Source organism: Macaca mulatta, chromosome 13 (assembly GCF_049350105.2).
Source record: "Macaca mulatta isolate MMU2019108-1 chromosome 13, T2T-MMU8v2.0, whole genome shotgun sequence".
In the NCBI taxonomy this organism is placed as follows: Eukaryota; Metazoa; Chordata; class Mammalia; order Primates; family Cercopithecidae; genus Macaca; species Macaca mulatta.
This window is the reverse complement of record NC_133418.1, coordinates 28916694-28932367: the sequence shown is the minus strand read 5'-3', so window position 1 is coordinate 28932367 and position 15674 is coordinate 28916694.

Sequence of the window (15674 nt, the reverse complement as noted above, 5' to 3'; positions counted from 1 at the left end):
AGTCTTCTAAGGGATCCGAAATATCTGTTCTCAGATTCCACAGAAAGAAGGCTAGCAAAGAGATCCACGAAATACAGATGTAACTCTGTGAGATGAATTAACAGAACACTAAGCAGTTTCTCAGAAAGCTTCTTTCCAGATTTCATCTGAGGATATTTCCTTTTTCACCATAGCCCTCTATGGGCTTCCAAATATCACTTTGCCAATCCCACAAGAACTGTCTTAGCGAAAGGCTTCTTGGTGGGAAAGCTGTAACTCTGTGAGATGATTTCACAGAACACAAAGAAGTTTCTCAGAAAGCTTCTTTCCCCTTGTTATCGGAGGATATTTCTTTTGGCCCTATAGTCTACCAAGGTATCCGAAATATCTGTTCTCAGATTCCAAAGAATTTAAGGCTAGCAAAGAGATCCACGAAATACAGATGTAACTCTGTGAGATGAATTAATAGAACACTAAGCAATTTCTCAGAAAGCTTCTTTCCAGATTTCATCTGAGGATATTTCCTTTTTCACCGTAGCCCTCTACGGGCTTCCAAATATTACTTTGCCAATTCCACAAGAACTGTCTTAGCGAAAGTCTCCTTGAGGGGAAAGCTGTAACTCTGTGAGATGATTTCACAGAACATAAAGAAGTTTCCCTTAAAGCTTCTTTCTCTTTGTTATCGGAGGATATTTCCTTTGGCCCTATAGTCTTCCAAGGGATCCGAAATATCTGTTCTCAGATTCCACAGAAATAATGCTAGCAAAGAGATCCACGAAATACAGATGTAACACTGTGAGATGAATTAAAAGAACACTAAGCAGTTTCTCAGAAAGCTTCTTTCCAGATTCCATCTGAGGATATTTCCATTTTCACCATAGCCCTCTATGGGCTTCCAAATATCACTTTGCCAATTCCACAAGAACTGTCTTAGCGAAAGGCTTCTTGAGGGGAAAGCTGTATCTCTGTCAGATGATTTCACAGAACACAAAGAAGTTTCTCAGAAAGCTTCTTTCTCTTTGTTATCGGAGGATATTTCCTTTGGCCCTATAGTCTTCCAAGGGATCCGAAATATGTGTTCTCAGATTCCACAGAAATAAGGCTAGCAAAGAGATCCACGAAATAGAGATGTAACTCTGTGAGATGAATTAGCAGAACACTAAGCAGTTTCTCAGAAAGCTTCTTTCCAGATTTCATCTGAGGATATTTCCTTTTTCACTGTAGCCCTCTATGGGATTCCAAATATCACTTTGCCAATTCCACAAGAACTGTCTTAGCGAAAGGCTTCTTGAGGGGAAAGCTGTAACTCTGTGAGATGATTTCACAGAACACAAAGAAGTTTCTCAGAAAGCTTCCTTCTCTTTGTTATCGGAGGATAATTCCTTTGGCCCTATAGTCTTCCAAGGGATCCGAAATATCTGTTCTCAGATTCCACAGAAATAAAGCTAGCAAAGAGATCCACGAAATACAGTTGTAACACTGTGAGATGAATTAACAGAACACTGAGCAGTTTCTCAGAAAGCTTCTTTCCAGATTCCATTTGAGGATATTTCCATTTTCACCATAGCCCTCTATGGGCTTCCAAATATCACTTTGCCAATTCCACAAGAACTGTCTTAGCGAAAGGCTTCTTGAGGGGAAAGCTGTAACTCTGTGAGATGATTTCACAGAACACAAAGAAGTTTCTCAGAAAGCTTCTTTCTCTTTGTTATCGGAGGATATTACCTTTGGCCCTATAGTCTTAAAAGGGATCCGAAATATCTGTTCTCAGATTCCACAGAAATAAGGCTAGGAAAGAGATCCACGAAATACAGATGTAACTCTGTGAGATGAATTAACAGAACACTAAGCAGTTTCTCAGAAAGCTTCTTTCCAGATTTCTTCTGAGGAGATTTCCTTTTTCACCATAGAGCTCTATGGGCTTCCAAATATCACTTTGCCAATTCCACAAGAACTGTCTTAGCGAAAGGCTTCTTGAGGGGAAAGCTGTAACTCTGTGAGATGATTTCACAGAACACAAAGGAGTTTCTCAGAAAGCTTCTTTCTCTTTGTTATCGGAGGATATTTCCTTTGGCCCTATAGTCTTCAAAGGGATCCGAAATATCTGTTCTCAGATTCCACAGAAATAAGGCTAGCAAAGAGATCCACGAAATACAGATGTAACTCTGTGAGATGAATTAACAGAACACTAAGCAGTTTCTCAGAAAGCTTCTTTCCAGATTTCATCTGAGGATATTTCCTTTTTCACCATAGCCCTCTATGGGATTCCAAATATCACTTTGCCAATTCCACAAGAACTGTCTTAGCAAAAGGCTTCTTGAGGGGAAAGCTGTAACTCTGTGAGATGATTTCACAGAACACAAAGAAGTTTCTCAGAAAGCTTCTTTCTCTTTTTTATCGGAGGATATTTCCTTTGGCCCTGTAGTCTTCAAAGGGATCCGAAATATCTGTTCTCAGATTCCACAGAAATAAGGCTAGCAAAGAGATGCACGAAATACAGATGTAACTCTGTAAGATGAATTAACAGAACACTAAGCAGTTTCTCTGAAAGCTTCTTTCCAGATTTCATCTGAGGATATTTCCTTTTTCACCATAGCCCTCTATGGGCTTCCAAAAATCACTTTGCCATTTGAACAAGAACTGTCTTAGGGAAAGGCTCCTTGAGGGGAAAGCTGTAACTCTGTTAGATGATTTCACAAAACACAAAGAAGTTTCTCAGAAAGCTTCTTTCTCTGTGTTGTGGGAGGATATTTCCTTGGCCCTATAGTCTTCCAAGGGATCCGAAATATCTGTTCTCAGATTCCACAGAAATAAGGCTAGCAAATAGATCCACGAAATACAGATGTAACTCTGTGAGATGAATTAACAGAACAATAAGCAGTTTCTCAGAAAGCTTCTTTGCAGATTTCATCTGAGGATATTTCCTTTTTCACCATAGAGCTCTATGGGCTTCCAAATATCACTTTGCCAATTCCACAAGAACTGTCTTAGCGAAAGGCTTCTTGAGGGGAAAGCTGTAACTCTGTCAGATGATTTCACAGAACACAAAGAAGTTTCTCAGAAAGCTTCTTTCTCTTTGTTATCGGAGGATATTTCCTTTGGCCCTATAGTCTTCCAAGGGATCCGAAATATGTGTTCTCAGATTCCACAGAAATAAGGCTAGCAAAGAGATCCACGAAATACAGATGTAACTCTGTGAGATGAATTAGCAGAACACTAAGCAGTTTCTCAGAAAGCTTCTTTCCAGATTTCATCTGAGGATATTTCCTTTTTCACTGTAGCCCTCTATGGGCTTCCAAATATCACTTTGCCAATTCCACAAGAACTGTCTTAGCGAAAGGCTTCTTGAGGGGAAAGTTGTCACTCTGTCAGATGATTTCACAGAACACAAAGAAGTTTCTCAGAAAGCTTCTTTCTCTTTGTTATCGGAGGATATTTCCTTTGGCCCTATAGTCTTCCAAGGGATCCGAAATATGTGTTCTCAGATTCCACAGAAATAAGGCTAGCAAAGAGATCCACGAAATACAGATGTAACTCTGTGAGATGAATTAGCAGAACACTAAGCAGTTTCTCAGAAAGCTTCTTTCCAGATTTCATCTGAGGATATTTCCTTTTTCACTGTAGCCCTCTATGGGCTTCCAAATATCACTTTGCCAATTCCACAAGAACTGTCTTAGCGAAAGGCTTCTTGAGGGGCAAGCTGTAACTCTGTGAGATGATTTCACAGAACACAAAGAAGTTTCTCAGAAAGCTTCCTTCTCTTTGTTATCGGAGGATAATTCCTTTGGCCCTATAGTCTTCCAAGGGATCCGAAATATCTGTTCTCAGATTCCACAGAAATAAGGCTAGCAAAGAGATCCACGAAATACAGTTGTAACACTGTGAGATGAATTAACAGAACACTGAGCAGTTTGTCAGAAAGCTTCTTTCCAGATTCCATTTGAGGATATTTCCATTTTCACCATAGCCCTCTATGGGCTTCCAAATATCACTTTGCCAATTCCACAAGAACTGTCTTAGCGAAAGGCTTCTTGAGGGGAAAGCTGTAACTCTGTGAGATGATTTCACAGAACACAAAGAAGTTTCTCAGAAGGCTTCTTTCTCTTTGTTATCGGAGGATATTACCTTTGGCCCTATAGTCTTAAAAGGGATCCGAAATATCTGTTCTCAGATTCCACAGAAATAAGGCTAGGAAAGAGATCCACGAAATACAGATGTAACTCTGTGAGATGAATTAACAGAACACTAAGCAGTTTCTCAGAAAGCTTCTTTCCAGATTTCATCTGAGGGTATTTCCTTTTTCACCATAGAGCTCTATGGGCTTCCAAATATCACTTTGCCAATTCCACAAGAACTGTCTTAGCGAAAGGCTTCTTGAGGGGAAAGCTGTAACTCTGTGAGATGATTTCACAGAACACAAAGGAGTTTCTCAGAAAGCTTCTTTCTCTTTGTTATCGGAGGATATTTCCTTTGGCCCTATAGTCTTCAAAGGGATCCGAAATATCTGTTCTCAGATTCCACAGAAATAAGGCTAGCAAAGAGATCCACGAAATACAGATGTAACTCTGTGAGATGAATTAACAGAACACTAAGCAGTTTCTCAGAAAGCTTCTTTCCAGATTTCATCTGAGGATATTTCCTTTTTCACCATAGCCCTCTATGGGATTCCAAATATCACTTTGCCAATTCCACAAGAACAGTCTTAGCAAAAGGCTTCTTGAGGGGTAAGCTGTAACTCTGTGAGATGATTTCACAGAACACAAAGAAGTTTCTCAGAAAGCTTCTTTCTCTTTTTTATCGGAGGATATTTCCTTTGGCCCTGTAGTCTTCAAAGGGATCCGAAATATCTGTTCTCAGAATCCACAGAAATAAGGCTAGCAAATAGATCCACGAAATACAGATGTAACTCTGTGAGATGAATTAGCAGAACACTAAGCAGTTTCTCAGAAAGCTTCTTTGCAGATTTCATCTGAGGGTATTTCCTTTTTCACCATAGAGCTCTATGGGCTTCCAAATATCACTTTGCCAATTCCACAAGAACTGTCTTAGCGAAAGGCTTCTTGAGGGGAAAGCTGTAACTCTGTGAGATGATTTCACAGAACACAAAGAAGTTTCTCAGAAAGCTTCTTTCTCTTTGTTATCGGAGGATATTTCCTTTGGCCCTATAGTCTTCAAAGGGATCCGAAATATCTGTTCTCAGATTCCACAGTAATAGGGCTAGCAGAGAGATCCACGAAATACAGATGTAACGCTGTGAGATGAATTAACAGAACACTAAGCAGTTTCTCAGAAAGCTTCTTTCCAGATTTCTTTTGAGGATATTTCCAATTTCACCGTACCCTGTATGTTCTTCCAAATATCACTTTGCCAATTCCACAAGAACTGTCTTAGCGAAAGGCTTCTTGAGTGGAAAGCTGTAACTCTGTGAGATGATTTCACAGAACACAAAGGAGTGTCTCAGAAAGCTTCTTTCTCTTTGTTATCGGAGGATATTTCCTTTGGCCCTATAGTCTTCCAAGGGATCCGAAATATCTGTTCTCAGATACCACAGAAATAAGGCTAGCAAAGAGATCCTCGAAATACAGATGTAACTCTCTCAGATGAATTAACAGAACACTAAGCAGTTTCTCAGAAAGCCTCTTTCCAGATTTCATCTGAGATTATTTCCCTTTTCACCATAGCCCTCTATGGGCTTCCAAATATCACTTTGCCAATTCCACAAGAACTGTCTTAGCGAAAGGCTTCTTGAGGGGAAAGCTGTAACTCTGTGAGATGATTTCACCGAACACAAAGAAATTTCTCAAAAGCTTCTTTCTCTTTGTTATCGAAGGATATTTCCTTTGGCCCTATAGTCTTCAAAGGGATCCGAAATATCTGTTCTCAGATTCCACAGAAAGAAGGCTAGCCAAGAGATCCACGAAATACAGATGTAACTCTGTGAGATGAATTAACAGAACACTAAGCAGTTTCTCAGAAAGCTTCTTTCCAGATTTCTTCTGAGGATATTTCCAATTTCACCGTACCCTGTATGTTCTTCCAAATATCACTTTGCCAATTCCACAAGAACTGTCTTAGCGAAAGGCTTCTTGAGGGGAAAGCTGTAACTCTGTGAGATGATTTCACAGAACACAAAGAAATTTCTCAAAAGCTTCTTTCTCTTTGTTATGGAAGGATATTTCCTTTGGCCCTATAGTCTTCTAAGGGATCCGAAATATCTGTTCTCAGATTCCACAGAAAGAAGGCTAGCAAAGAGATCCACGAAATACAGATGTAACTCTGTGAGATGAATTAACAGAACACTAAGCAGTTTCTCAGAAAGCTTCTTTCCAGATTTCATCTGAGGATATTTCCTTTTTCACCATAGCCCTCTATGGGCTTCCAAATATCACTTTGCCAATCCCACAAGAACTGTCTTAGCGAAAGGCTTCTTGGTGGGAAAGCTGTAACTCTGTGAGATGATTTCACAGAACACAAAGAAGTTTCTCAGAAAGCTTCTTTCTCCTTGTTATCGGAGGATATTTCTTTTGGCCCTATAGTCTACCAAGGTATCCGAAATATCTGTTCTCAGATTCGAAAGAATTTAAGGCTAGCAAAGAGATCCACGAAATACAGATGTAACTCTGTGAGATGAATTAATAGAGCACTAAGCAATTTCTCAGAAAGCTTCTTTCCAGATTTCATCTGAGGATATTTCCTTTTTCACCGTAGCCCTCTACGGGCTTCCAAATATTACTTTGCCAATTCCACAAGAAATGTCTTAGCTAAAGGCTCCTTGAGGGGAAAGCTGTAACTCTGTGAGATGATTTCACAGAACATAAAGAAGTTTCCCTTAAATCTTCTTTCTCTTTGTTATCGGAGGATATTTCCTTTGGCCCTATTGTCTTCCAAGGGATCCGAAATATCTGTTCTCAGATTCCACAGAAATAATGCTAGCAAAGAGATCCACGAAATACAGATGTAACACTGTGAGATGAATTAAAAGAACACTAAGCAGTTTCTCAGAAAGCTTCTTTCCAGATTCCATCTGAGGATATTTCCATTTTCACCATAGCCCTCTATGGGCTTCCAAATATCACTTTGCCAATTCCACAAGAACTGTCTTAGCGAAAGGCTTCTTGAGGGGAAAGCTGTAACTCTGTCAGATGATTTCACAGAACACAAAGAAGTTTCTCAGAAAGCTTCTTTCTCTTTGTTATCGGAGGATATTTCCTTTGGCCCTATAGTCTTCCAAGGGATCCGAAATATGTGTTCTCAGATTCCACAGAAATAAGGCTAGCAAAGAGATCCACGAAATACAGATGTAACTCTGTGAGATGAATTAGCAGAACACTAAGCAGTTTCTCAGAAAGCTTCTTTCCAGATTTCATCTGAGGATATTTCCTTTTTCACTGTAGCCCTCTATGGGATTCCAAATATCACTTTGCAAATTCCACAAGAACTGTCTTAGCGAAAGGCTTCTTGAGGGGCAAGCTGTAACTCTGTGAGATGATTTCACAGAACACAAAGAAGTTTCTCAGAAAGCTTCTTTCTCTTTGTTATCGGAGGATATTACCTTTGGCCCTATAGTCTTAAAAGGGATCCGAAATATCTGTTCTCAGATTCCACAGAAATAAGGCTAGGAAAGAGATCCACGAAATACAGATGTAACTCTGTGAGATGAATTAACAGAACACTAAGCAGTTTCTCAGAAAGCTTCTTTCCAGATTTCATCTGAGGATATTTCCTTTTTCACCATAGAGCTCTATGGGCTTCCAAATATCACTTTGCCAATTCCACAAGAACTGTCTTAGCGAAAGGCTTCTTGAGGGGAAAGCTGTAACTCTGTGAGATGATTTCACAGAACACAAAGGAGTTTCTCAGAAAGCTTCTTTCTCTTTGTTATCGGAGGATATTTCCTTTGGCCCTATAGTCTTCAAAGGGATCCGAAATATCTGTTCTCAGATTCCACAGAAATAAGGCTAGCAAAGAGATCCACAAAATACAGATGTAACTCTGTGAGATGAATTAACAGAACACTAAGCAGTTTCTCAGAAAGCTTCTTTCCAGATTTCATCTGAGGATATTTCCTTTTTCACCATAGCCCACTATGGGATTCCAAATATCACTTTGCCAATTCCACAAGAACTGTCTTAGCAAAAGGCTTCTTGAAGGGAAAGCTGTAACTCTGTGAGATGATTTCACAGAACACAAAGAAGTTTCTCAGAAAGCTTCTTTCTCTTTTTTATCGGAGGATATTTCCTTTGGCCCTGTAGTCTTCAAAGGGATCCGAAATATCTGTTCTCAGATTCCACAGAAATAAGGCTAGCAAAGAGATGCACGAAATACAGATGTAACTCTGTAAGATGAATTAACAGAACACTAAGCAGTTTCTCTGAAAGCTTCTTTCCAGATTTCATCTGAGGATATTTCCTATTTCACCATAGCCCTCTATGGGCTTCCAAAAATCACTTTGCCATTTAAACAAGAACTGTCTTAGGGAAAGGCTCCTTGAGGGGAAAGCTGTAACTCTGTTAGATGATTTCACAAAACACAAAGAAGTTTCTCAGAAAGCTTCTTTCTCTGTGTTGTGGGAGGATATTTCCTTGGCCCTATAGTCTTCCAAGGGTTCCGAAATATCTGTTCTCAGATTCCACAGAAATAAGGCTAGCAAATAGATCCACGAAATACAGATGTAACTCTGTGAGATGAATTAACAGAACACTAAGCAGTTTCTCAGAAAGCTTCTTTGCAGATTTCATCTGAGGATATTTCCTTTTTCACCATAGAGCTCTATGGGCTTCCAAATATCACTTTGCCAATTCCACAAGAACTGTCTTAGCGAAAGGCTTCTTGAGGGGAAAGCTGTAACTCTGTCAGATGATTTCACAGAACACAAAGAAGTTTCTCAGAAAGCTTCTTTCTCTTTGTTATCGGAGGATATTTCCTTTGGCCCTATAGTCTTCCAAGGGATCCGAAATATGTGTTCTCAGATTCCACAGAAATAAGGCCAGCAAAGAGATCCACGAAATACAGATGTAACTCTGTGAGATGAATTAGCAGAACAGTAAGCAGTTTCTCAGAAAGCTTCTTTCCAGATTTCATCTGAGGATATTTCCTTTTTCACTGTAGCCCTCTATGGGCTTCCAAATATCACTTTGCCAATTCCACAAGAACTGTCTTAGCGAAAGGCTTCTTGAGGGGCAAGCTGTAACTCTGTCAGATGATTTCACAGAACACAAAGAAGTTTCTCATAAAGCTTCCTTCTCTTTGTTATCGGAGGATAATTCCTTTGGCCCTATAGTCTTCCAAGGGATCCGAAATATCTGTTCTCAGATTCCACAGAAATAAGGCTAGCAAAGAGATCCACGAAATACAGATGTAACTCTGTGAGATGAATTAACAGAACACTGAGCAGTTTCTCAGAAAGCTTCTTTCCAGATTCCATTTGAGGATATTTCCATTTTCACCATAGCCCTCTATGGGCTTCCAAATATCACTTTGCCAATTCCACAATAACTGTCTTAGCGAAAGGCTTCTTGAGGGGAAAGCTGTAACTCTGTGAGATGATTTCACAGAACACAAAGAAGTTTCTCAGAAAGCTTCTTTCTCTTTGTTATCGGAGGATATTACCTTTGGCCCTATAGTCTTAAAAGGGATCCGAAATATCTGTTCTCAGATTCCACAGAAATAAGGCTAGGAAAGAGATCCACGAAATACAGATGTAACTCTGTGAGATGAATTAACAGAACACTAAGCAGTTTCTCAGAAAGCTTCTTTCCAGATTTCATCTGAGGATATTTCCTTTTTCACCATAGAGCTCTATGGGCTTCCAAATATCACTTTGCCAATTCCACAAGAACTGTCTTAGCGAAAGGCTTCTTGAGGAGAAAGCTGTAACTCTGTGAGATGATTTCACAGAACACAAAGGAGTTTCTCAGAAAGCTTCTTTCTCTTTGTTATCGGAGGATATTTCCTTTGGCCCTATAGTCTTCCAAGGGATCCGAAATATGTGTTCTCAGATTCCACAGAAATAAGGCTAGCAAAGAGATCCACGAAATACAGATGTAACTCTGTGAGATGAATTAACAGAACACTAAGCAGTTTCTCAGAAAGCTTCTTTCCAGATTTCATCTGAGGATATTTCCTTTTTCACCATAGCCCTCTATGGGATTCCAAATATCACTTTGCCAATTCCACAAGAACTGTCTTAGCAAAAGGCTTCTTGAAGGGAAAGCTGTAACTCTGTGAGATGATTTCACAGAACACAAAGAAGTTTCTCAGAAAGCTTCTTTCTCTTTTTTATCGGAGGATATTTCCTTTGGCCCTGTAGTCTTCAAAGGGATCCGAAATATCTGTTCTCAGATTCCACAGAAATAAGGCTAGCAAAGAGATGCACGAAATACAGATGTAACTCTGTAAGATGAATTAACAGAACACTAAGCAGTTTCTCTGAAAGCTTCTTTCCAGATTTCATCTGAGGATATTTCCTATTTCACCATAGCCCTCTATGGGCTTCCAAAAATCACTTTGCCATTTAAACAAGAACTGTCTTAGGGAAAGGCTGCTTGAGGGGAAAGCTGTAACTCTGTTAGATGATTTCACAAAACACAAAGAAGTTTCTCAGAAAGCTTCTTTCTCTGTGTTGTGGGAGGATATTTCCTTTGGCCCTATAGTCTTCCAAGGGATCTGAAATATCTGTTCTCAGATTCCACAGAAATAAGGCTAGCAAATAGATCCACGAAATACAGATGTAACTCTGTGAGATGAATTAGCAAAACACTAAGCAGTTTCTCAGAAAGCTTCTTTGCAGATTTCATCTGAGGATATTTCCTTTTTCACCATAGAGCTCTATGGGCTTCCAAATATCACTTTGCCAATTCCACAACAACTGTCTTAGCGAAAGGCTTCTTGAGGGGTAAGCTGTAACTCTGTGAGATGATTTCACAGAACACAAAGAAGTTTCTCAGAAAGCTTCTTTCTCTTTGTTATCGGAGGATATTTCCTTTGGCCCTATAGTCTTCAAAGGGATCCGAAATATCTGTTCTCAGATTCCACAGTAATAGGGCTAGCAGAGAGATCCACGAAATACAGATGTAACGCTGTGAGATGAATTAACAGAACACTAAGCAGTTTCTCAGAAAGCTTCTTTCCAGATTTCTTTTGAGGATATTTCCAATTTCACCGTACCCTGTATGTTCTTCCAAATATCACTTTGCCAATTCCACAAGAACTGTCTTAGCGAAAGGCTTCTTGAGTGGAAAGCTGTAACTCTGTGAGATGATTTCACAGAACACAAAGGAGTGTCTCAGAAAGCTTCTTTCTCTTTGTTATCGGAGGATATTTCCTTTGGCCCTATAGTCTTCCAAGGGATCCGAAATATCTGTTCTCAGATACCACAGAAATAAGGCTAGCAAAGAGATCCTCGAAATACAGATGTAACTCTCTCAGATGAATTAACAGAACACTAAGCAGTTTCTCAGAAAGCCTCTTTCCAGATTTCATCTGAGATTATTTCCCTTTTCACCATAGCCCTCTATGGGCTTCCAAATATCACTTTGCCAATTCCACAAGAACTGTCTTAGCGAAAGGCTTCTTGAGGGGAAAGCTGTAACTCTGTGAGATGATTTCACCGAACACAAAGAAATTTCTCAAAAGCTTCTTTCTCTTTGTTATCGAAGGATATTTCCTTTGGCCCTATAGTCTTCAAAGGGATCCGAAATATCTGTTCTCAGATTCCACAGAAAGAAGGCTAGCCAAGAGATCCACGAAATACAGATGTAACTCTGTGAGATGAATTAACAGAACACTAAGCAGTTTCTCAGAAAGCTTCTTTCCAGATTTCATCTGAGGATATTTCCTTTTTCACCATAGCCCTCTATGGGCTTCCAAATATTACTTTGCCAATTCCACAAGAACTGTCTTAGCTAAAGGCTTCTTGAAGGGAAAGCTGTAACTCTGTGAGATGATTTCACAGAACATAAAGAAGTTTCTCAGAAAGCTTCTTTCTCTTTGTTATCGGAGGATATTTCCTTTGGCCCTATAGTCTTCCGAGGGATCCGAAATATCTGTTCTCAGATTCCACAGAAATAAGGCTAGCAAAGAGATCTACGAAATACAGATGTAACTCTGTGAGATGAATTAACAGAACACTAAGGAGTTTCTCAGAAAGCTTCTTTCCAGATTCCATCTGAGGATATTTCCTTTTTCACCATAGCCCTCTATGGGCTTCCAAATATCACTTTGCCAATTCCACAAGAACTGTCTTAGCGAAAGACTTCTTGAGGGGAAAGCTGTAACTCTGTGAGATGATTTCACAGAACACAAAGAAGTTTCTCAGAAAGCTTCTTTCTCTTTGTTATCGGAGGATATTACCTTTGGCCCTATAGTCTTCCAAGGGATCCGAAATATCTGTTCTCAGATTCCACAGAAATAAGGCTAGGAAAGAAATCCACGAAATACAGATGTAACTCTGTGAGATGAATTAACAGAACACTAAGCAGTTTCTCAGAAAGCTTCTTTCCAGATTTCATCTGAGGATATTTCCAATTTCACCGTAGCCCTCTATGTTCTTCCAAATATCACTTTGTCAATTCCACAAGAACTGTCTTAGCGAAAGGCTTCTTGAGGGGAAAGCTGTAACTCTGTGAGATGATTTCACAGAACACAAAGAAGTTTCTCAGAAAGCTTCTTTCTCTTTGTTACCGGAGGATATTTCCTTTGGCCCTATAGTCTTCCAAGGGATCCGAAATATCTGTTCTCAGATTCCACAGAAATAAGGCTAGCAAAGAGATCCACGAAATACAGATGTAACTCTGTGAGATGAATTAACAGAACACTAAGGAGTTTCTCAGAAAGCTTCTTTCCATATTTCATCTGAGGATATTTCCCTTTTCACCATAGCCCTCTATGGGCTTCCAAATATCACTTTGCCAATTCCACAAGAACTGTCTTAGCGAACGGCTTCTTGAGGGGAAAGCTGTAACTCTGTGAGATGATTTCACAGAACACAAAGAAGTTTCTCAGAAAGCTTCTTTCTCTTTGTTATCGGAGGATATTACCTTTGGCCCTATAGTCTTAAAGGGATCCGAAATATCTGTTCTCAGATTCCACAGAAATAAGGCTAGGAAAGAGATCCACGAAATACAGATGTAACTCTGTGAGATGAATTAACAGAACACTAAGCAGTTTCTCAGAAAGCTTCTTTCCAGATTTCATCTGAGGATATTTCCTTTTTCACCATAGAGCTCTATGGGCTTCCAAATATCACTTTGCCAATTCCACAAGAACTGTCTTAGCGAAAGGCTTCTTGAGGGGAAAGCTGTAACTCTGTGAGATGATTTCACAGAACACAAAGGAGTTTCTCAGAAAGCTTCTTTCTCTTTGTTATCGGAGGATATTTCCTTTGGCCCTATAGTCTTCAAAGGGATCCGAAATATCTGTTCTCAGATTCCACAGAAATAAGGCTAGCAAAGAGATCCGCGAAATACAGATGTAACTCTGTGAGATGAATTAACAGAACACTAAGCAGTTTCTCAGAAAGCTTCTTTCCAGGTTTCATCTGAGGATATTTCCTTTTTCACCATAGCCCTCTATGGGATTCCAAATATCACTTTGCCAATTCCACAAGAACTGTCTTAGCAAAAGGCTTCTTGAGGGGAAAGCTGTAACTCTGTGAGATGATTTCACAGAACACAAAGAAGTTTCTCAGAAAGCTTCTTTCTCTTTGTTATCGGAGGATATTACCTTTGGCCCTATAGTCTTCAAAGGGATCCGAAATATCTGTTCTCAGATTCCACAGAAATAAGGCTAGGAAAGAAATCCACGAAATACAGATGTAACTCTGTGAGATGAATTAACAGAACACTAAGCAGTTTCTCAGAAAGCTTCTTTCCAGATTTCATCTGAGGATATTTCCAATTTCACCGTAGCCCTCTATGTTCTTCCAAATATCACTTTGTCAATTCCACAAGAACTGTCTTAGCGAAAGGCTTCTTGAGGGGAAAGCTGTAACTCTGTGAGATGATTTCACAGAACACAAAGAAGTTTCTCAGAAAGCTTCTTTCTCTTTGTTACCGGAGGATATTTCATTTGGCCCTATAGTCTTCCAAGGGATCCGAAATATCTGTTCTCAGATTCCACAGAAATAAGGCTAGCAAAGAGATCCACGAAATACAGATGTAACTCTGTGAGATGAATTAACAGAACACTAAGGAGTTTCTCAGAAAGCTTCTTTCCATATTTCATCTGAGGATATTTCCCTTTTCACCATAGCCCTCTATGGGCTTCCAAATATCACTTTGCCAATTCCACAAGAACTGTCTTAGCGAACGGCTTCTTGAGGGGAAAGCTGTAACTCTGTGAGATGATTTCACAGAACACAAAGAAGTTTCTCAGAAAGCTTCTTTCTCTTTGTTATCGGAGGATATTACCTTTGGCCTATAGTCTTAAAAGGGATCCGAAATATCTCTTCTCAGATTCCACAGAAATAAGGCTAGGAAAGAGATCCACGAAATACAGATGTAACTCTGTGAGATGAATTAACAGAACAATAAGCAGTTTCTCAGAAAGCTTCTTTCCAGATTTCATCTGAGGATATTTCCTTTTTCACCATAGAGCTCTATGGGCTTCCAAATATCACTTTGCCAATTCCACAAGAACTGTCTTAGCGAAAGGCTTCTTGAGGGGAAAGCTGTAACTCTGTGAGATGATTTCACAGAACACAAAGGAGTTTCTCAGAAAGCTTCTTTCTCTTTGTTATCGGAGGATATTTCCTTTGGCCCTATAGTCTTCAAAGGGATCCGAAATATCTGTTCTCAGATTCCACAGAAATAAGGCTAGCAAAGAGATCCGCGAAATACAGATGTAACTCTGTGAGATGAATTAACAGAACACTAAGCAGTTTCTCAGAAAGCTTCTTTCCAGATTTCATCTGAGGATATTTCCTTTTTCACCATAGCCCTCTATGGGCTTCCAAATATCACTTTGCCAATTCCACAAGAACTGTCTTAGCAAAAGGCTTCTTGAGGGGAAAGCTGTAACTCTGTGAGATGATTTCACAGAACACAAAGAAGTTTCTCAGAAAGCTTCTTTCTCTTTTTTATCGGAGGATATTTCCTTTGGCCCTGTAGTCTTCAAAGGGATCCGAAATATCTGTTCTCAGATTCCACAGAAATAAGGCTAGCAAAGAGATGCACGAAATACAGATGTAACTCTGTGAGATGAATTAACAGAACACTAAGCAGTTTCTCTGAAAGCTTCTTTCCAGATTTCATCTGAGGATATTTCCTTTTTCACCATAGCCCTCTATGGGCTTCCAAAAATCACTTTGCCATTTAAACAAGAACTGTCTTAGGGAAAGGCTCCTTGAGGGGAAAGCTGTAACTCTGTTAGATGATTTCACAGAACACAAAGAAGTTTCTCAGAAAGCTTCTTTCTCTGTGTTGTGGGAGGATATTTCCTTTGGCCCTATAGTCTTCCAAGGGATCCGAAATATCTCTTCTGAGATTCCACAGAAATAAGGCTAGCAAATAGATCCACGAAATACAGATGTAACTCTGTGAGATGAATTAACAGAACACTAAGCAGTTTCTCAGAAAGCTTCTTTGCAGATTTCATCTGAGGATATTTCCTTTTTCACCATAGAGCTCTATGGGCTTCCAAATATCACTTTGCCAATTCCACAAGAACTGTCTTAGCGAAAGGCTTCTTGAGGGGAA